This window comes from Prionailurus viverrinus, chromosome A2 (assembly GCF_022837055.1).
Source record: "Prionailurus viverrinus isolate Anna chromosome A2, UM_Priviv_1.0, whole genome shotgun sequence".
NCBI classification, from domain to species: domain Eukaryota; kingdom Metazoa; phylum Chordata; class Mammalia; order Carnivora; family Felidae; genus Prionailurus; species Prionailurus viverrinus.
In genome coordinates, this window is record NC_062562.1 from 5,464,759 (window position 1) to 5,486,980 (window position 22,222).

Genomic DNA, 22,222 nt, shown 5'->3' on the forward strand with positions numbered 1-22,222 from the left:
GTAACTGTCACTTGGTGAAAAAAAAACAGAGAAGGTACAATGGAAGATGACCTGAATATTTCTAAATTATGAAATGAGTTTTTCAGGCTAAAGAGGTGGCAGAAGACATAGAGAATGTGCTTACTGTATATGTAATAGTGGAAGAAATAGCTAGATTCAACGGCAAAACTTTGAGGATAGCCGTTAATCCAAAGTAGGACTCCTGTTTGTGAGCTTTGATGGCTGAGGGAGGTATACATAGGGACTCTTAAAAACAGAGGAGATAACTCCTTGATAAATAGATTAAAGAGATAAAGATAATAGTTTTGTAACTTCTGAATGAAAAACCAGAGTGGTTTATTGTTTAAAGACCTAAAAATACGTTGTGGAGACTTATGAGATAAAACCTAAGAAAGCCTGTTTCTCCTAGGACCTATTTTATCCCTTAAACCTTTTGAAGAGTGCTTGGTGGATCTTAGGAGAACGATGTAGCACTTTGGGGCAAAGATGCCACCTACTAATCTAGCACTTGAAACCAAGATGGAGACCATGACCTTGCCCTTGGTGCTGTAGTAGACAGGGAGGAGCGTGGCCCAGACACTGCAGAACACTTCTCTCTTCTAGCCTTCACGTCCAACCCCAACACACACACACACACACACACACACACACACACACACACACACACACCCCAGCACTACCACCACAAATATACCTTCAGCAAAAGCATCATCAACACCAATGCCTACAACAGGGGTGCATGGATTACTCAGATGGACAACACATGTCCTGCAGTTTAGGAGAATAAAAGAAGACGACAGGCTTCCTAACAACTGTCTTTTAGGATCAGTATTTTATCTGTAGGTTTGAACTACATATTAGACTCTTTTTCTTTTTTTTTTTAAATTTTTTTAAATGTTTTATTTATTTTTGACAGAAAGAGAGACAGAGCATGAGCAGGGGAGGGGCAGAGAGAGAGGGAGACACAGAATCCGAAGCAGGCTCCAGGCTCTGAGCTGTCAGCACAGAGCTGGACATGCGGGGCTCGAACCCATGAACCATGAGATCATGACCTGAGCCGAAGTCGGATGCTCAACCAACTGAGCCACCCAGGCGCCCCTAGACTCTTTTTCTGTTAGAGGAGAGAATAAGCTAGACTCCGGAAAAACAAGACTCTACTTGTACCCATAGTTTTAAAGCTGTTATTTGACAGAAGTCAGGACATGTGTGCTCCTTTCTTTATCTCTCCCTCATGTTTTATCAGAAATGTCAAGGTTTATGATCTAGTTATAGAAAGCGATACACAATTTTCCTCATCACAAAGATTATGTGATCATTCTACTAGAAAAGCAGATAAACAAGGAAAGAAAAAAAAAAGAAAACGAAGTCAACTATAAGTTAGTTCATCTCTGAGAGATATTCACTATTGACATTATGGTGCATCTTCTAGCCAATTTTCCTGTTATGTGTATAAGCAGACATTATCTCACATTGATATTGCATAACAACTAAACTTAGTTTTTGCTCACAGATAGACTCTGAACTTTCCCCCATATTCATAAATATGTAATTTTTCAAAGTTTGTTTGAGATAGAGAGAGAGAGAGAGAGAGAGAGAGAGAGAGAGAGAGAGAGAGGGAGGGAGGGAGGGAGAATCCCAAGCAGGATCCATACTGTCAGCTCGGACAGAGCTTGATCAGGGGCTGGAATCCACAGAACTATGAGATCATGACCGGAACTGAAACCAGGAATCGGATGCTTAACTGACTCAGCCACCCAGGCACCCATAAATATGTAATTTCCAATGTCTGGAATCCTTTGAGTTTATCATGGTTACTTTAACCAGCATCCTATCAATAGTTGGGGTTTTGAAAAATTTTCAGTATTATACATAGGTTGTAATGAACATCAGTGTGCTTCCATTTCTGCTCATTTGTTGGATTATTTTCTTTGGACAAGCCCCTAGGAGAGGAATTCCTTGATAGAGGGTATGCTTAGTTTAAGACTTCTGATAAATATATTTCTAAAATTGTCTTCCAAAATTACTGTTTAAATCTAGATTCCCATCAGGAATGAAAATTAGTGAACCTGTCCCCATACTTTCTTCACAAAGGGGTATTATCACTATTTTTATATTTGCAAATGGTTGAAGGTATTTCTTCAAGGATAAGTGTATTTTAATATATTCACAGGTGAGTTATATTTCCTCTCTGTCCATTCTTTGGGAGACTTTAACTCATCCTTGTTAATTTGTAAGCGTCCAAAAAACACATCAAATCTATTAATCCTTGTATTTCATGTTTACCAGAAGATTTTTAGCCAAGATGCCATTTGCCTATTAATTTTGTCATGGGATTTTCTGGCAAAGGAAGTCTTTAGATTTTATGGAATCAAATTTTGCCTATATTTGCCTCAATGGCTTATGGATTTCATGTCAAATTTAGATCTTATAAAACCCACGACTATCTAAAGAATCACTTTTGGGGGCGCCTGGGTGGCGCAGTCGTTAAGCGCCCGACTTCGGCCAGGTCACGATCTCGCGGTCCGTGAGTTCGAGCCCCGCGTCAGGCTCTGGACTGATGGCTCAGAGCCTGGAGCCTGTTTCCGATTCTGTGTCTCCCTCTCTCTCTGCCCCTCCCCCGTTCATGCTCTGTCTCTCTCTGTCCCAAAAATAAATAAACGTTGAAAAAAAATTAAAAAAAATTATAAAGAATCACTTTTGGAATACCTGGGTGGCTCAGTTGGTTGGGCATCCAACTTTGGCTCAGATCATGATTTCATCGCGAGTTCGAGTCCCGCATCGGGCTCTGTGCTGACAGCTCAGAGCCTGGAGCCTGTTTCGGGTTTTGTGTCTCCCTCTCTGTCCGCCCCTTCCCTGTTCGCGCTCTCTCTCAAAAATAAACATTAAAATAATAATAATAATAATAATAATAATAATAATAATAATAAAGAATCACTTTTTTTCCTCTAGAAAATTGTGAATACATTTCTTAGATTTGAGTTTTTAATTTATCTGGAGTAGAGATGTAATTTCAACAGTTTAGTATTCTATGACAGGAAAGTGCCATTATATAAATTATGCTAGGGAAATGATCTACACAAAAGAAGATGAACCCAGAGGGTAATTGGAATCATAAGCAAATAGCACAAAATATGTGTCAGATTACAGGTAACTTGTGAGCTGAATTAAATGAGAAACAAAGTGGTTCAGTGACAACAAAATAGCAAAGAAAAAATACTCAAGAAAGTATGAAGAAATTGAGAAAAACCCATGATGATAATCCAACCATTCAAAGTTAAGTCATTTGAGACCATTTTTGCAGTGTGCATTTATTATATTTCTAAATGCACACATATTTTCAAGTATTCATTTTTCAATGAAAATTCATATTTTCATTATATTTTGTAGTGGATATCCACAATCACAGGATTAAGTTAGAAATTTACGGAACTGCTGATAAAAATAGGATAGCAAATCTCCAGACCTGGAGGGTAACTAGGGGCCACCTGGAGTCATTAATTCATCAGATGAAGAAATGAGTCTTCAGAGATGAACGGTTTCAACTAATTAAGGTTACTGTGTGTTCCTTTTTCTTTCCTTCTTTCTTTTAAAAATTTTTTTAATGTTTATTTTTGAGAGAGAGAGAGAGAGAGAGAGAGAGAGACAGAGCGTGAGCAGGGGAGGGGCAGAGAGAGAGGGAGACACAGAGTCCCGAAGCAGGCTCCAGGCTCCGAGCTGTCAGCACAGAGCCCAACGCCGGGCAGGAACCCAAACCACAAGCCATGAGACCGTGACCTGAGCCGAATTCGGACACTCAACTGACTGAGCCACCCAGGCGCCCCTCCTTTTTCTTTCTCATGCTGAATTGGTGTATTGCTTCATATTTTTGCAAAACAATACAAATCTGTAGTATTTGTTTATAATGGCAATCTTTCTAGGTAAGCAAGGTGAGTGGTCAAATACTAGCTTGCTTATTTTATAAATCATTAAGCTTAAACATAAATATTAATTCCGTTTAGAAGTTTGAGAAGATCTACTTCTGTAAGACATTTTGTTAAATTCTCCTGAAGGGAGAGGAAGCAGTCTGCTTGCTCTCCAGAAGGGCAGCGTTTATGTGAAAACAATTTTGAGCAAAATTATAGTGCAAGGGGAAATCAGTCCACTACTCCGAAGGGCAAAGTGCAGTGCTCTTACCATTCCAAAAAGGGAGAGGTTAAATTTCACTGGGGACAGACTAGGACACACTTCTGAAAGAGGTATTACAATGTGGTTTAATCACTTCATGCAAATATTCATGATGTAACTTAAATTATTTGATATAAAAAGCATACAATGAAATCTGAAATAGTTCGTCGCTGTGCTCACATGGTCAAATGTTTCATAAAATGTGCAAAAGTAGGGGCTCCTGAGTGACTCAGTCGGTTGAGCATCTGACTTCGGCTCAGGTCATGATCTCACAGCTCTTGAGTTTGAGCCCCGTGTCGGGCTCTGTGCTGACAGCTCAGAGCCTGGAGCCTGCTTCCCATTCTGTGTCTCCCTCTCTCTGCCCCTCCCCTGCTCATGTTCTGTCTCTCTCTCTTGCAAAAATAAATAAGCATTAAAATTTTTTTTTAAAGTAAAATGTTAGACCCTTCTTTCCCCCAGCTTTGTTACAGTATAGCTGACAATTAAAAATTGTATGTATTTAACTTGATGATTTGATATACATATACATTGTGATTAATCACCACAGTCAAGCTAATTTACATATTCATCACCTCACCTGCTTCCCATCTTCTTGTGTGTGTGTGTGTGTGTGTGTGTGTGTGTGTGTTAAGAACACTAAAGATCTACCTTCTTAGCAAATTTCAATATGCAATTCAGCATCATTAACTATAGTCACAGCGCTGAACTTTAGGTCTCCAGATATGTTCATCTTGCATAACTGAAACTTGTACCCCTTGATCAACATCTCCCCCTTTGCCCTTCCTCCCACCTCCTGAAAACCACCATCATATGCTGCTGCTGTGAATTTGAATACTTTTCAGATTCCATGTGTAAGTGAGATTGTGCAGCATTTGTCTTTCTGCATCTGGTTTATTTCACTTAGATAATGTCCTTCAGATTCATCCACATTGTCTCAAATGGCAGGATTTCCTTCTTTTTTCAAGGCTGAATAATATTCCACTTAAATATATCACACTTTCTTTATCTATTTGTCCACTGACAGAAGTTTTGGTTGTTTCCATACCTTGGCTGTTGTAAACATGATGTTAAAACAAACACAGGTATATTGATATCTCTTAGAGATCTTGATTTTATTTTCTTTGGACATATACCTAGAAATGAGATTGCTAGACATTATGGTGGTTCAATTTTTAATTTGGGGAGGAAATTCCACACAGTTTTTCTTCATGGCTGCACCAGTGTGCATTCTCACCAACAGTGCACAAGGGTTCACTTCCCTCCACATCCTTGCCAACACTTGTTATCCCTTATCTTTTTGATGATAGCCATTCTATCAGGTGTGGGTCTCCAGCCCCTTGTGAAGCACCTTTTACACCCTTGAAAGGCACAAAAACAGGTATCAGAGCGAACCTAGAATCAGACCTCCGGACCTCTGTATCATAATGTTACAACAAGATCTTTAAAATTAAACTTCCAAATTTTGAGAACTATAGATTCATTTGCAGTTGTAAGAAATCATACAGAGAGATCTCGCAGAGCCTTTACCTGGTTTCCCCCAATGGCAACATCTTGCAAAACTGTAGTACAAATACCACAGCTAGAAAATTGGCATGGGCATTGTCAAGATACAGAAGAGGTTTTTTAAAAAAAAATTTAAAAATGTTTTTATTTATTTTTGAGACAGAGAGAGACAGACCATGAGCAGAGGAGGAGCAGAGAGAGAGGGAGACACAGAATCCAAAGCAGGCTCCAGGCTCTGAGCTGTCAGCACAGAGCCTGACGTGGGGCTCGAACTCACAAGCTGTGAGATCACAACCTGAGCCGAAGTCAGACGTCCAACCAACTGAGCCACCCAGGCCCCCCTTGATACAGAAGAGTTTAATCACCACAGAGATCCCTTCTTTTTCCCTTTTGTAGACACGCCCACCTCCCCTCTCTGGCCATTTTTGTCCTTTACCCCTGGAAACCACTAACTCGCTTTCCTTCTCCATAATTTTGCCATTTAAACAGTGTTATACAAATAGAACCACACAGTATGTAACCTTTTGGAATTGGCTTTTTTTCACCCCCCACTAAACATAATATTCTGGAGATTGATCTAGGTCATTGCATGCATCAACAGTTTGTTTCTTTCTATGGTTGAGTGGTGTTCAATGGTATGCACCATATTACTCTATTTAACCATTCACCCCCTGAAGTATATTGTTTTGTTTCTTGGCTATTAAGAATAAAGATTTTCAATAAACACTTGTGTACACATTTTTGTGTGAACGTACATCTTAATTTCTTTGGGATACATGGAGATTAAATTTTTGTTGTTGTTGAAATAATTATAGACTCCAGCAGTTATGGAAAGAGTAGAGAGTTCCATGTACTCATCACTCAGTAAGTCTCATTGTCCCTCTTTTTCAGGGTCAAGCAGAGGGGACAGAATGAATGCCAGATGGGTGACAGGTCATCAGCCTGTGCAACTTCTGGCATTAAAGGGTAACACTTCACATGCCTGTCGTCGTCCACTATTTTTAATATTTGTAAACGGTTGGGGAATGCATTTCTCCAAGGCTGAATAAGGCAGTCAAGTGTTTCTGGCAACTTCCTACATCCTGGATTCAATGCAACTTTTTCTTCTTTTTTAACTTTCTTACTCTTTGACATTTTGTAGGTAATCTGTCTTATCTCTGTGGTTGCTACGGGGAAGAAAAAACCACTCTGCAAATTTACCACCATATACCTGTGGGTGGATTGATTTTTATTCTACTTAGCACTCCCTGGGCGTCTTAAAACTGAAACAAACAAATGACGGCTCCAGTTTTGGAAATGTCACTCCTGTAATTTTTTTTTTTTTTTTTTTTGAATTTGGATATTCTTTCACTCATTCTCTTGTTTCCTTCTGGAACTTCCTTGAGTGGTGCCAACCACTCCGTATCTTATTTTCTTCTCTTTCTTCACTCTTCTGTGTTCATGGTACATGTCTTACTATTTTCCAGCTTGCCATTTCTCCAATCACTGTGTTCAGTTTGGGTCCTAGTATTCTGTGTATTTAATTTATGTAATGTATTTCCATTAATATATATTTGGCTTGCATATTTTTTTAAGTTTATTTATTTTGAGAGAGAGAGAGACAGCGAGAGCACTTGAGCAGGCGAAGGGCGGAGAGAAAGGAGAGAGAGAGAGAGAGAGAGAGAGAGAGAGAGAGAGAACCCCAAGCAGGATCCACACTGTCAACGCAGAGCTCGGTGCCGGGCTTGAACTCCCAAAATGCAAGATTGTGACCAGAGCTGGAACCAAGAATCGGAGACTTAACTGACTGAGCCACCCAGGTGCCCCTGTTTTCATACATCTAATGTTACGGATCATACACGCACCTCTCCGCCTGGCCCACACCTCATGAGACAGGGCTTTGCAGCCGCTTCTGAGATGCCCCCTTTGATTTTTCTTTTTCTTACTCCTGCAGTTTCCTCTCTTTGCGTGCAGTTTGGCTGATCCCAGCTGCGTTTTGAGGATGGTAGCCAGTGTATACAAGGATGGAGATGTGGCCGTTGGTGGGTTTTTCTCCCCTTTACACATTTCTCCCATATAGTGGGAACAATGGGCCTAGCAAGGATGTCATTTTCCAGCAGTAAGTGCCTTTTATTTATTTTCTGCTTGATTATTATGATGGAAGGTACCTAGGTGGTTTGAAGATGGATGGACCGAGGCTCTACACATCACCTTCCTGTCCTTCCCCCTGCACCCCCACATCCCAGACCGTCCATATTTCCTCTCTTCCCGCTGACCTGGTTTCCTTCAAAGGAGGTAAGAGAGTTTTCTGTTTTCTGTTTCTTTTTTTTTTTCCTCTTAGTTCTCCCTTTCCAGGGCTGGAGGCTTCGTGAGAGAGTGCTGCCCACCAACCAGTGCGCTCTACCTCCCTGCCCCCTATCCCGCCTCAGCTTCCAACACTCAAACACTCTTTTGACTTGGGGTAAAGCTCTTGTTATAGGCTGAATCGTGCCCCCCGCCCCACCAAGATATATTGCCCCAAATGCACACGAGAAGTATCTGTGGAACAGATGGATTATTAACGGGCCCTTCCTGATGGGAAGTCAGAATTTGCCATGTAATAGAGGAAGTGAAGGTTACCACCCTGCTCTGGACACCCCCTACTCTGTCAGTCTGTGTCAGTGCCTGGGGGGGGTCCCGTTCCTGCATAGATGAAGGAAGGTTCTGTGTAGGGGAATGTGCTGAGGAGATCCTAGGGAGGGGAGGCCTTTGGCATGACCCTGGGCCTTGGCTGGGGTTAGAGACCTGTGGGGGTGCTGGGGCAAGCAGGAGTCACTCAACCAAGTAGTCGACACCTAGTCCCTCTCCCTCCATGGCTAGGCCTGGCTGGGGGCCTGGACACCCACCAAGAGACCAGAGGATGGGAACCCTCGTCAGTGGTGGGGCTGGGGGTAGGTGAAGGCAACGGGACAGGGCCTGTAGCTGTGAGAGGGGGTGACCTCTCCTCTGGGGCCCCTCAGCACCCAACTGCCCCTTTGGATGTCTACCTCCTCATGGGGGCCACGAAGTGAGATGATCCCTTGGGGCAGGCCTCACAGGGGTGATGAAGTTCAGGGGTGGTAAGGAATGTGTGGGAGCAGCGATGACAGTCAGATGACACTGAATCCTCGGGAGACCCAGAGAGGCAGGGGGTTCGTTACACTTTCCAGATGAGGAGAGTCTCAGGGAGGCCAGGCCATGGGGGCAAGCTCACGCACTAGTGAGTGCTGGAGCTGGGAGAGTTCCAGAATCAGCCAGCTAGAGTTAACCTGGTACCTCTGCTGCTCCACCCCCGGCAGATGTCCGGAGCCCCCAGTCTGGGTTCTGGGGTGAGACATGTTGGGGGGGGGGAGACTGGACTGACTGGTCCCATCCTCCACCCTGCAGGTGACCTCCTGTTGGCCACCCCAGACCCTAGGGAGCCCAGGGGAAGAGCAGCAGGAGGCGAGAGTGAGGGGCCCGGGTCTGGGGGAGAGGGGGCACTCCTCGCTCCCAGCTGGAGGCCTCCACCAGTCCAGGGGCCTTCCTTCTTCAGCGGCTCCTGGAGCGCAGAGCCTAGAATGCCTGCACTGGGAGTGACGGGGCGGGGGGGGGGGGGGGGGGGGGAGGGCCTGGAGAGCTGGGTGCAGGATGGATTTGGGGTGGGGAGGGCCAGGACCCGTGTACCCTGGGATTGGCCAAAAGCCGCCTGGAGGGAGAAGTGTTCCTGGAGGGCAGGGGAGGGGCTTTGCGGGGAGGCTGCTAAGACTCCTAGCTTCTCCACTGGGAGCCTGGGCGGGGGGAGGGGAGGCAGGAGGCTGAGGGTTTCGGGAAAGGGCCCACGTTGGGGGGGCACCTGAGAACAGGGCTCGTCACCCGCCCTCCCCCGCGATGGCACAGGGTGTCATCCCCTCCTGAGTTCTGAGGGCTGGCACAACTCCTCATGACCCGTCCTGGGAGTTGGGGCAACCTGCCCATGTTGGGGGTAAGGGGAGAGTGCACGGAAGCCCGGAAGCCGGGGCTCAGGGCTGCCGGACTCGGAGCTGCAGGAGGCCGTGGCTGGGCCAGACAGCCTCTCCCTCAGGCCCTGCCGCAGGGGGAGTGAAGCCAGGCCCCTCTGAGTCGGGAAGCACACCCTTGGGGAGCGATGCCTTCCAGCCTGAGGCCTCGGTCTCCCCGGCGGAGAGGGCTGGGCTGCAATGTCCCCGCCCCTGTCTTGCTCCGCTTCTCTGGAGCCCGGCCTGTCTCTGCGCGTGCCTGCCCCCTGGTGGGCCCTGGCGGTAGCGCAACAGGAGAGGCGGTGGGGATGCGTGGGAGTGACGGGCTCCGGGACTGTTTCCGGTGGGATTTGGCTGCTGCGTTCAGAGGAGAGGAGTGAGGTCAGCAGCTGTGGCCTCACTGCAGGGACGGTGGCAGGGGGAAAGCAGAGACCCTCCTGGGAAGGGTCCTCTCTGGCCCCCTGCCTTGGGTCTGCATCCTGACCTCTGCCCCTGGAATAGTTGGGGAGGCCCAGCTGTTCCGGGAGACTGCAAATCACTACCGCCTGGGGGCCTGAGAAGCGACTGGGGGCCTGGTTCCAGGCCCTGGAGCCCCTTAGCGAGGATGAGAGGGGAGGCCGAGTGGGAGCCAGGGGGCAGGTTCCTTTCAGTGCCCTTCACCTGGTTCAGGAGCAGAGACAGCTCCTCAGAACTCCCAGGATTTCGAGGTCGGAGGCAATTCCGCAGGGAGAGCAGAGACCACTGAGACGGGGGTGTCTTTTTAAAAAAATGTTTATTTTTGAGAGAGAGAGAGAGAGAGAGAGAGAGAGAGAGTGTGAGTGAGCATGAGCGAGTGGGGGAGGGACAGAGAGGGGAAACAGAAGATCCGAAGCAGGCTCTGTGCTGACAGCCATGAGCCCGAAGACTTGGGGCCCGGAGCTTGAACTCATGAACCCAGAGGTCATGACCCGAGCCGAAGTCTGACGCTGAACTGACCCTACCGCCCAACGCGGTTGTTTTCAAAAGTAGCACTTGCCAGGGCCATGCCCTGCACCAACCAGGTCAGGGACTGCCTTGCCACAGCTCTGGAGGCAGAGGAACTTTTTCTGCTTGTTGACGTTGCTTTTGACCAGACGTCAGGAACGTCTATTTTCTAGTTCAGCCTCTAGAAGCACATCAGCAATCAGTGGGGGAAATGATATAGAAAAGTCGGAATGTGGGGGGGGAGGGGGAGATACGGCCAGAGGAAGATCATTTGCAAATGAGCTTGCAAATGAACCAAGGGCCCACAGGACTTTCCAGCCTTGGGTCCCCTCAAGGGGCTTCTTGGTTGACTCTTTACCTAGATTTGAGTCTCCTGGGATCCCTGTCCATGACCTCTGAATTCCTTTTCCTGTTTGTTTCCTACCAGAGGGAATGATTTGTGATGCAGCTTTTAAGGCCAAAGCTGGGCCTCGGTCCTTAAACATCATGGCCCCCTGTGGATTAGGGCTGCTGGCATCCCTACACTTGCTTAATTCCTTTTAGGGCAGAAATTCCCTAGAAGGCCCTACCTATCAGGTACATCATGGTCCCGCCTCTCTGGCTGGGGCCTGATGGATCATGGGTGAACTCCGGTTTGCAAGGATAAGGGGATCGTAATCCTTGTCAGTGAGTGACCCCCATACTCTCCTTTGCTGCCAAGGGTGACTTCTGGCCCCGTGTGGTTCTGAGGTCACTGGTTTCAGCAATCACAGTTTATTTATTTTAAATTTATTTATTTATTTTGAGAGGGAGAGAGAAAGAAGAAATGAGCGGGGGAGGAGCAGAGAGAGGGGGAGACAGAGGATCTGAAGTGGGCTCTGCTCGGACAGTAGAGAGAGAGCTCGAACCCATGAACCGCGAGATCATCCCCTGAGCCAAAGTCTGCCGCTTAACCGACTGAGCCACCCAGGTGTCCCCAGTTTATACACTCAGTCGTGTTGTTACCAATTTGTCCTAAAGGGGCAGCTGGGCCCCAGCCTCTGTAGCGTGTAGCCTCTGGGATGGCTGTGTTGCCTTCCACGGGCTTGTGCTATGGTTATGGCATGGGTGGGTGAAGCCTTTCTGTTGGGAGCTTTGAAAGGTGAGACGTGAGGGGGTAGGGTGGGGGCCCAGCAAGGGAATGCCACCAAACCGATGATCCGTGGACAAGCGTGGACACAGCCTTACCAATTAGAATCCTGAGATGCTTCCAATCTGGGCTGAAAACTACACTGCTCTGTGCCCAGCCTCACCTGAGCCCATAACCAGGAGCTAAAGGGTTACCACCTGGCAATTTAAATATCACCACTTGGAAACACCCCGCAAGAGCAAGGCCCAGATGAATTGACAGACCACTGGGTTATCTGCCGCTTCTGTGATGGCTGCAAGCTTTACCCAGAGACACAGCAAGCTGGACTCTGCCAGGAGGCCTTTGGGTATAGCCAGCAGGAAAGATGAACCTGGGCTCCTGGCATCCTGGACCCTTCCTGACACGGCACAGCCATCCAGGAAAGTGATTTGCTTAAGGATCGTTGGTAAGTCTGTATTTTCCCTCCAAAGAGAAAGAGAAGGGCCAGGTCCCAGGGCTAATCTAGGGCTGGGAGGAGGGCACGGGTGTCAGAAGGGTTTTTCCTCCAGGACCGTGAGGCTTCTGAGAGCAGACCCAGCATGTAAGAATAGTTTATAAGTCTTGTGTCTACCATATGGCTGGGAGGGACAGTCTGTTGCACCCTTGGAAATCCATTGGCTAATAGTGCACTGGCCGGCACCCGAAAGAGACCCATGGTTGCGGGGAAGGGGCATTATCTGTATCGTACATTTATGTAAATTAAATACATGTACACAATACACACTCAAACTTATTCATACCAGGATAAGGGAGAAATATAACAAATGCACATTTTAGCAACTGATTACCTTGGTGGGATTGATGCCTTCTTTTGTTACCTATTTTATATTTGCTTTGTTCTCAGCTGGTTGTGGTTTGCTGCCTGATGAGGGAGCCTAGACCTCATTCCTGAAGAGTCTGGGCCATTAGTCCCACCCGGACTGGTTTCTTGTAGTTTTCCAGAGACTTAAATCACAGGGCATGGTGCTACTAAGAAAGCCTTAAGAAATTTCCTTTAGACTTAGGCTTCCTTATCTGCACTGCAGAGCAGCAAACCACTTTCCCTTTGGGAATCAGGATCAGTCACCTCAGCCAGTACCGAAGAAAAATTCTTTCTTTGCCTGTAAGTTCACAGGCAGCCTTAACGTGGGCCAGTCACCCCAGGGACCCAGGGAGTGGCGCCTTCTCACGGACTCCGCTCCGGCCTCTCAATGCAGGGAAACACTCCCACTTCACCTCCCCTCCTGTTTGCCACTCTCCCCAGTATAATTTGTTGGAAAACTGTCCTTTTCCTCATTGAATGGTCTTGGTACCCTTGTTGGAAATTACTTGACCATGTATATCAGGGTTTATTTCTGGGCCCTAGATTCGATTCCACTGGTCTATCTATGTGCCAGGACCCCACTGTTTTAATAACTGTAGCTTTGTAGTAAGTTTTGAGATTAGGAAGCGTGATGCCTCCAGTTTTGGTCTTCTTTTTCAAGATTGCCGTGGCTATGCAGAATCCCTTGAGATTCGATATGAATTTTAGGATGGATTTTTCTGTTTCTGTAAAAAACACCATTGGAGTTTTGATACGGATTGCATTGAATTCGTAGATCACTTTGGGTACTAGGGTGGTTTTAACAATACAGAGTCTTCCAGTCCATGACCTGGAACATTTTCCCATTTATTTATGTCTACTTCATTTTTTTTTTCCAGCAATGTTTTATAGCTTTCAGTGTTCAAGACTTTTGCTTCTTTGGCTAAGTTTATTCCTAAGAACTTTATTCTTTTTGATGCTACTGTGGATAGAATTTTTAAAATTAAAAAAAAATTTATTGTGTGCATAGAAACACAAATAATTTTTGTTCATTGATTTTGTATCTTGCAACTTTGCTGAATTAATTTACTAGTGCACTGTGTGTGTGTGTGTGTTTGTGTGTGTGTGATCTTCAGGGGTTTCTACCTGTGGGATCATGTCATCTGTGAACAGGAGTAATTTTACTTCTTCCTTTACAGTTTATACGCTTTTTTATTTCTTTTTCTTGCCACATAATTGCTTGGTTAGGATTTACAATATCATGTTAACTAGAAGTGGCAAAAGCAGGTATCCTTGTCTTGTTCCTGATGTTAAGGAAAACACTTTCAGACTTTTACCATTGAGTCTGATGATAGCCTTGGGCTTTTCATATATGGCCTTTATTATGTTGAGTGTTTTTTAATCATGAAAGGGTGTTGAATTTTTTAAAAATGCACTTTCTGTATCAATAGAAATGATCATGTGGGTTTTTTCCCCATCATTTTGTCAATGTTGTATATTACATCAATTGATTTTCATAAGTTGGGTCATCCTTGGATTCCAGCAATAAATCCCCCTTGGCTGTGGTGTATGATCTTTTTAATATGCTGCTGAATTTGGTTTGCTAGCGTTTTGTTGAGGATATTTCCACTAATATTCATGAGAGATATTGGTCTGCAGCTTTCTTTTCTTGTATTGTCTTTGACTCTGTGATCAGGGTGGTACTGGCCTTCGAAGAACGAGGAAGAAAGTGTTCCCTCCTCTTTAATTTTTTGGAGGCATTTGACAAGGGTTGATATTAACCATTTCTGTAAATGGTTGGTAGAATTCAACAGTGAAGTCGTGTGGTCCAAGGTTTTCTTTTGTTGAAAAGTTTTTGATTACCAATTCAATCCTCTTGCTAGTTAAAGGTCTATCTGGATTTTTCTGGTTCATTGTGATTCAGTTTTGGTAGGCTGTGTGTCTAGGAGTTTGGACGACCTAGATGAAATGGACAATCTGGGCATACAACTGCTTATATTACTCATAATTTTTTTTTTTTTGCTTCTGCAAAATCAGTGGTAACATCCCCACATTCATTTTTTATTTTAGTAATTTGAGTCTTCAATCCTTTTATTTCTTAGAATAACTAACATCTTGTCAATTTGGTTGATTTTTCCAAGAATCAACTTTTGTTGACTTTCTGTTTTGCTTTCTCTTGACTATTTTGTTTATCTTCATTCTAATCTACATTATTTCCTTCCATTTGATAGCTTTGGATTTAGTTTGCCTTTCTTTTCCCATTTTTTTAGGATGTAAATTCAGGTTGTTGACAAGAGATATATAAAATTGAGTTACTGAATATTTGTTTGAAATAAAGTGCCCTCTGTGGGTGGTACAGGTCGTTATCAATGACTGTTGCTTATCTTTTATCTTGTTGCTAAAGCATCAGATGAAATGATGCTGCAAGGTTCTTTGTTGATTCAGACACCAGCTTGTTCAAACTTTACCAAATCCTTCAGAGCAGTAGTCTGACAACTACCCTGAACTCCTTTTAGGCACAGGAATTATGGGCACAGGATTATGGAGCTCTCTGTCTCAGGATGGATTTGTCTCCCACCACCACCTTGGAAGTTATACTGGTCACATAACATGATTATATCATAGAGGTGTGAGGAACAACGTGTTTTTCCTAATTGTTTTTCACCTGGATGGAGGGAGTCAGGTGCACAGCCTCAGGCCAAGAGTTTCCCCAGAGCTTTTCGATGAGGTGCACAGCTCCTATCTGTCTCTTTTCTCTTCACGATGGGGTGCCTCTATCCATAATAGTTTTGGGGAGAGATTACTTCACACTTGTCATTTCAGTAGATGCCCTTGCACTGGAGGGAAGGGACAGCCAGGATGCTGATCTTTGGGGTTAGAATTTCAATCTTACTTTCTCTCATTTGTGTGAGGACCTCCCTTCTAGCTATCTCATTTCATGTTTCCTTCTCACTTTTTTCCCCTCTATCTTTAACCACAATGTGAAATGGGGTATTTTATGCAAATGATCTCATAAAGTAGAGATGAATGTAATTTATGGCAATGTAGCAAGCTCCATGACACTTGGCATGATGGCAGAATCGTATCTAACCTTGGAGAAGGTGTGGGTGATGGTAGCAGAGTGGGATATGTCTTGTGTGAGACACATATTGTATTCTTTCTGTGGAACTCTCACATTTCACACCAGAAGAGGGACATCCCTCCTTTTATGTACTTTCTCAAGACATTTAATCCTTCCCAGTACTTAGAAGACTTTTACTTCAGTAAATTTTGACTTGAAAAAAAAATTTAAGAGAGAGAGCATGAGTGGGGGAGAGGGAGGGAGGATCTTAAGCAGGCTCCATGCTCAGCATGGACATGGGGCTTGATCCCACAACCCTGGGATTGTGACCTGAGCCAAAATCAAGAGTCAGATGCTTAACCAACTGAGCCAGCAAGATGCCTCTCGCTTGAAATTTTTTATTGTTCACTTGCTAGATCACTATGTGGAAAAGTTGGAGACTGCCCACCAAATTCTTTGTTAGAGCTTATGCCAGATATTGACATAATTACCATGTCTGACTCCAGTTATTTCATCTATGATGCCATGTATGCCATGGCCCAAGCCCTCTATGAAATACTTTTGGTGGAAACAGAAGTGGGTTCTTTTTTCTAATTTAAATCTAAGTTAGTGAACATATAATGTAATAATTTCAAGAATAGACTTTAGTGATTCATCACTAATTCACAATTCCAGATTTCAAGTTATAGTACAAAGCAGTAGTAATCAAAACAGTAAGATACTGGATTAATGGAATAGAATAGAAAACCTGGAAATAAACCCATTATTATATCATCAATTAATATTTGACAAAGGAGGAATGAATATAAAATGAGAAAGAGTCTCTTCAGCAGATGGTGTTGGGAAAACTAGACACCTACATGCAAAAGAATGAAACTGGACCACTTTCACCATACACAAAAATAAACTCAAAATGGATTAAAGACCTAAATGTGAAACCTGGAACTATAAAAATCCTTGAAGAATGCACAGGCAATAATTTCTTTGACATCAGCCATAGTGACATATTTTTTTTTTTTTTAGATAGGTCTCCCCCGAGTCAAGGGAAATAAAGGCAAAAATAAACTACTGGGACTACATCAAAATAAAACTTTTCTGCACAGCAAAGGAAACAATCAACAAAACTAAAAGGCACTACTGAATGGGAGGAGATATTTGCAAATGACATATCTGATAAAGGGTTAGTATCCAAAATATATTACTAACACAATACCCCAAAACCAGATAATTCAATAAAAAATGGGCAGAAGACAAACAGCTGTCCAACAGACACACAAAAAGATGCTCAACATCACTCATCAGAGAACTACAAATCAAAACCACAATGACACATCACCTCACACCAGATGGAAGGACTAAAATAAAAACAAAAGAAGACCTGGGTGACTCAGTTGATTGAGCATCCAACTCTTGATTTCGGCTCATGTCATTATCTCATGGTTTGTGAGCTCGAGCGCTGCGTTGGGCTCCATGTTGACAGTCTGGAGCCTGCTTGGGATTCTCTCTCTCTCCCTCTCTCTCTGCCCCACTCCCCCGCTCATGGTCTCTCTAAATAAATAAATAAATAAATAAATAAATAAATAAATAAACTTAAAAAAAAACACAAGTATTGGTGAGGATGTGGAGAAAAAGGAAACTTTGTGCATTGTTGATAGGAATGCAGACTGGTGCAGCCACTGTGGAAAACAGTATGGAAGTTCTTCAAAAACTTAAAAATAGAGCTACCCTATTATCTAGTAATCACACTGCTGGATATTTACCCAAACATACAAAAGTACTAATTTAAAGAGATATATGTACCCTTCGTTTATTGCAGCATTATACAATAGCCAAATTATGGAAGCAGCCCAAGTGTTCGATAGATAAATGGATAAAAATGTGGTATATATTTACAATGGAATATTATTCAGCCATAAGAAAGAATGCAGTATTTCCATTTGCAACACCACGGATAGAGCTAGAATGTATAATGCTAAGTGAAATAAGACAGAGAAAGACAAATGCCATATGATCTCACTTATATGTGTAATTTAAGACACAAAACAAATGAGCAAAAGAAAAAAAGACAAACCAAGAAACAGATTCCTAAGTATAGATAACAAACTGATAGTTACCAAACAAAGGATGTGGGGGGGAGGGTGGGGAAAATAGGTGATGGGGATTAGAGAGTGCACGTGTCATGATAAAAAAATTTAAAAAAGAATCCTGTATAATCTCACATGTGGAATCTTTAAAAGAAACAAAACAACTCACAGAAAAAGAAATCAGACGTGGTTTCCAGAGGATGTGCAGGGAGGGAGAATTGGAGGAAGGGAGTCAGAAGGTACAAACTTCCAGTTATAAGTCAGTACTAGAGGTGCAAAGTACAACACAAGGATTCTAGCTTACACTGCTATATTATATATATTTGGTTTTTAAAAGATTTTTAAAAGATGTTTATTAAAAAAATTTTTTTTTTCAACGTTTATTTATTTTTGGGACAGAGAGAGACAGAGCATGAACGGGGGAGGGGCAGAGAGAGAGGGAGACACAGAATCAGAAACAGGCTCCAGGCTCTGAGCCATCAGCCCAGAGCCCGACACGGGGCTCGAACTCACGGACCGCGAGATCGTGACCTGGCTGAAGTTGGACGCTTAACCGACTGCGCCACCCAGGCGCCCCAAGATGTTTATTTTTAAAAAAATTTTAATGCTTACTTTTGATAGAGACCGAGTGTGAACCATAGGAGGGGCAGGGAGAGAGGGAGACACGGAATCCGAAGCAGGCTCCAAGCTGTCAGCACAGAGCCCGACACAGGGCTTGAACTCAGCAACTGTGAGATCATGACCTGGCCAAAGTTGGACGCTTAACCAACCGAGCCACCCAGGCGCCTCATGATGTTTATTTTTGAGAGAGAGAGACAGAGCACAAATGGGGGAAGGGCAGAGAGAGGGAAACACAGAATCCTAAGCAGGCTTCAGGCTCTGAGCTGTCAGCACAGAGCCCAACATGGGGCTTGAACTCACAAAAGATTATGAGATCATGATCTGAGCCGAAGTCAGACGCTTAACTGACTGAGCCATCCAGGCACCCCAAGATATTTGTTAAGAGAGTAAATCCTAAGAGTTCTATTCATAAGGAAAAAAAATTATTGTATCTATATGATATGATGGATGTTAGCTGAACTCAGTGTGATAATCACTTCACAATATATGTAAATCAAACTTTCACACTGTATACTTTAAACTTCTACAGTGATGTATATCAATTATTTCTCAACAAAACTGGGGAAAACCCCCATTAAAAAATATGTAAAAGTAGAATTTCCATATGACCCAATAATTTCACTACTGGGTATTTGCCCAAAGAATACAAAGACACTAATTTGAAAAGATATATGCACCCCTATTTATAATAGCCAAATTAGGGAAGGAATCCAAGTGTCCATCAGTAAATGAATGGATAAAGAAGAATGGAAAATTCCATTGTATATATATTACACACACACACACACACACACACACACACACACACACACACACACACACCAGAATACGACTCAGCCATAAAAAGAATGAGCCTAGAGTCCCAGCTGATTCCTACTGCAGTCCTGCAGTCACCCACGTCCTCTTTCCTTTCAACATGACAGATGCCTCTGTGTCTTTTGCCAACAACTTCCTGGCAGGTTGAGTGGCTGAGGCCATCTCCAAGACTGTGGCGGTGCCTACTGAGCAGGTCAGGCTGCCCCTGCAGGTGCAGCACACCAGCAAGCAAATCCTCAGATAAGCAATACAAGGGCATTACAAACCGCCGAACTGTGTGGTTCATATCTCCAACGAGCAGGGATCCCTGTCTTTCTGGCCAATGTCATTAGAAACTTCCCCACCCAGGCTCTCAACTTTGTCTTCAAAGGTAAATACAAGCAGATCTTGGGTGGTGTGAACAAGAGAACCCAGTTTGGCACTACTCTGCAGGGAATCTGGCATCAGGCCGTGCCACTAGGGCCACATCCTTGTGTTTTGTGTATTCCCTTAATTTTGCCCATACCCTCCCCAGGAGGGTGACCCCTGGATATGGGGACCCCAGGATCTCTTCTTCAAAAGGCCACTACTCTCATGATCAGGATACATAGCTGACTTATCTAATGCATAGAAATAAACATAAAGAGATAGACAAAATGAGCAGAGGAATATGTCTCAAATGAAAGAAAAAGGACAAAAGAGCTAAATGAAACAGAGATAAGCAATATGCCTGATAAGAATTCAGAACAGTGGTCATAAAGGTGCTTCCCGGACTTGAGAAAAGAGTGGAGGATCTCAGTGAGGTCTTCAAAAAGAAATAAAAAATAAAAAAGGAAGCAGCCACAGATTAAGAATTCAATAATTGGAAGGAATCAATAGTAGAGGAGACAGAAAAATGGATCAGTGACCTGGAAGACAGGGTAATGGGAAGTAACCAAGCTGAACAGCAAAAATAAAAATGAATAATAAAAAATGAGAATAGGTGAAGGGAACTCAGCAACATCACCAGATGTAACAGTATAGGATCCTAGAAGGAGAGGAGAGAGAAAAGGGGCAGAAAATGCATTTGAAGTAATAATAGTGGAAAACTTCCCTAATCTGGGGAAGGAATCAGACATCCACATCCAGGAGGCACAGAGAGCACCCAACAAAGTCAACCCAAGGAGGTCCACACCAAGACACATAGTAACTAAAATGGCAAAAAGAATAAGAAGAGAATTTTAAAAGCATCAAGAGAAAAGAAACAGTTACATACAAAGGAAAAGCCCATAAGGCTATCAGCTGATTTTTCAGCAGAAACTTTGCAGGTTAGGGGCGCCTGGGTGGCACAGTCGGTTAAGTGTCTGACTTCAGCCAGGTCACGATCTCGCGGTCCGTGAGTTCGAGCCCTGCGTCGGGCTCTGGGCTGATGGCTCAGAGCCTGGAGCCTGTTTCCGATTCTGTGTCTCCCTCCCTCTCTGCCCCTCCCCCATTCATGCTCTGTCTCTTTCTGTCCCAAAAATAAATAAACGTTGAAAAAAAATTAAAAAAAAAAAAAGAAACTTTGCAGGTTAGAAGGGAGTGGCATGATATAGTCAAAGTGCTAAAAGGAAAATAAAACAAAGAATACCCAGCAAGGTTATCTTTCAGAATAGAAGGAGAGAGAAAGAATTTCCTAGACAAACAAAAGATAAAGGAGTTCATGACCACTAAAGCAGCCTTACAAGAAATGTTAAAGGAGGGGTACCTGGGTGGCTTAGTTGGTTAAGTGTCTGACTCTTGATTTTGGCTCAGGTCATGATCTCATGGTTCATGAGATCAAGCCCCATGCTAGGGCCCATGCTGACAGCATGGAGCTTCTTGGGATTCTCTCTCTCTGCCCCTCCCCTGCACACATGTGCATGCTCTCTTTCTCTCTCTCCATCAAATATATAAATAAATAAGCTTAAGAAAAAAAAAGAAATTATAAAGGGAATTCTTTGAGTGGAAAGACAGGCCACAATCAGGAGTTAGAAAATTAGGAAAGGAAAAAAAAAATCACTGCTAAATGCAAACATAATAAAAGTAGTAGATTAATCAATTATAAAAGCAGTACAGAGGTTTAAGTACAAAAACAGTACATTCAATTATATCTATAAATATCAGTCAAATAATTCACAAAAGTGTCGTAGACTCTGGGTCTAAAGTTCTCTCTTGTCTAGCAAGAGAGCAGGATGCAGGATGACAGATGAGAGATGGCAAATGTCCGGGAAAAGACAAGAGCCCCGAATAAGGGTCCTTGCCCCGTTTTTATTAGGATCAGAAGGCTTAGGAACATGGTGATGGAAGTGCACAAAGAGACGATGAATCTATGAATGTTAACTTGTGGATGTGAGGGAAAGGGGGTCTTGAGGATATTTGTGGTTAGGGGCTTGGGTTAATACAAAACAAAATCCGGGTGCCTAGCAGTCAGGAGGAAGGTTGTTTACAGCGGACACGAGGCAGCACCTCTGTTTACCTTAGCTACCTAGGGGATGAGACAGGGGAAATGACCTCAGGGTTGACAAGGCACCTTTTCTTTTGTTAACCATCTCTGCTCTGGGCTGCTTCACCTGCAGCGTAGCAGGTCTATAGGCCAATTTACCTGTTTATGTAACTTGGTCCTTTCTTCCTGTGAAAGCAGCTTTCTGCTATAGTACTAAATTGGGGGTGCTTCCACCCTGAATATCTAATCTTGTTCATTTCATATACCTATGTATTGGGCACCTTTGCTTTGGCTCCTATTTTAGGCCTTTGCCCCTCCCTCTCTATTCTGGGGGCTCTTCACCCCCTCTCTATTTTGGGGTGCCTTTGCACCTCCATATTCCTGGCACCTTTTGCCTCCCTATTCTCGGGGTGCCTTTGCACCCCCTATTCTTAGAGTACCAATCTGGTTTACCCAAACTCGGGTGTGAGTATTTTATGACTTTGCATTTCTTTATGCCTTGTTAACCCATTGGTGTAAGCACGGGGGATTCCTAAGCTTATCCACCACAGCTCCCCCTTTTTGTTTTTCTTGGTTCTTTTAGTCTTGTGTTTGAGGACCATCATGATGAGCTCCTGGTCCTTCTTTTGCTTTTGGGTGGCCTGAAGAGTGATTCTGCAAAGACATAAAAGGAGACATAGTAGAAA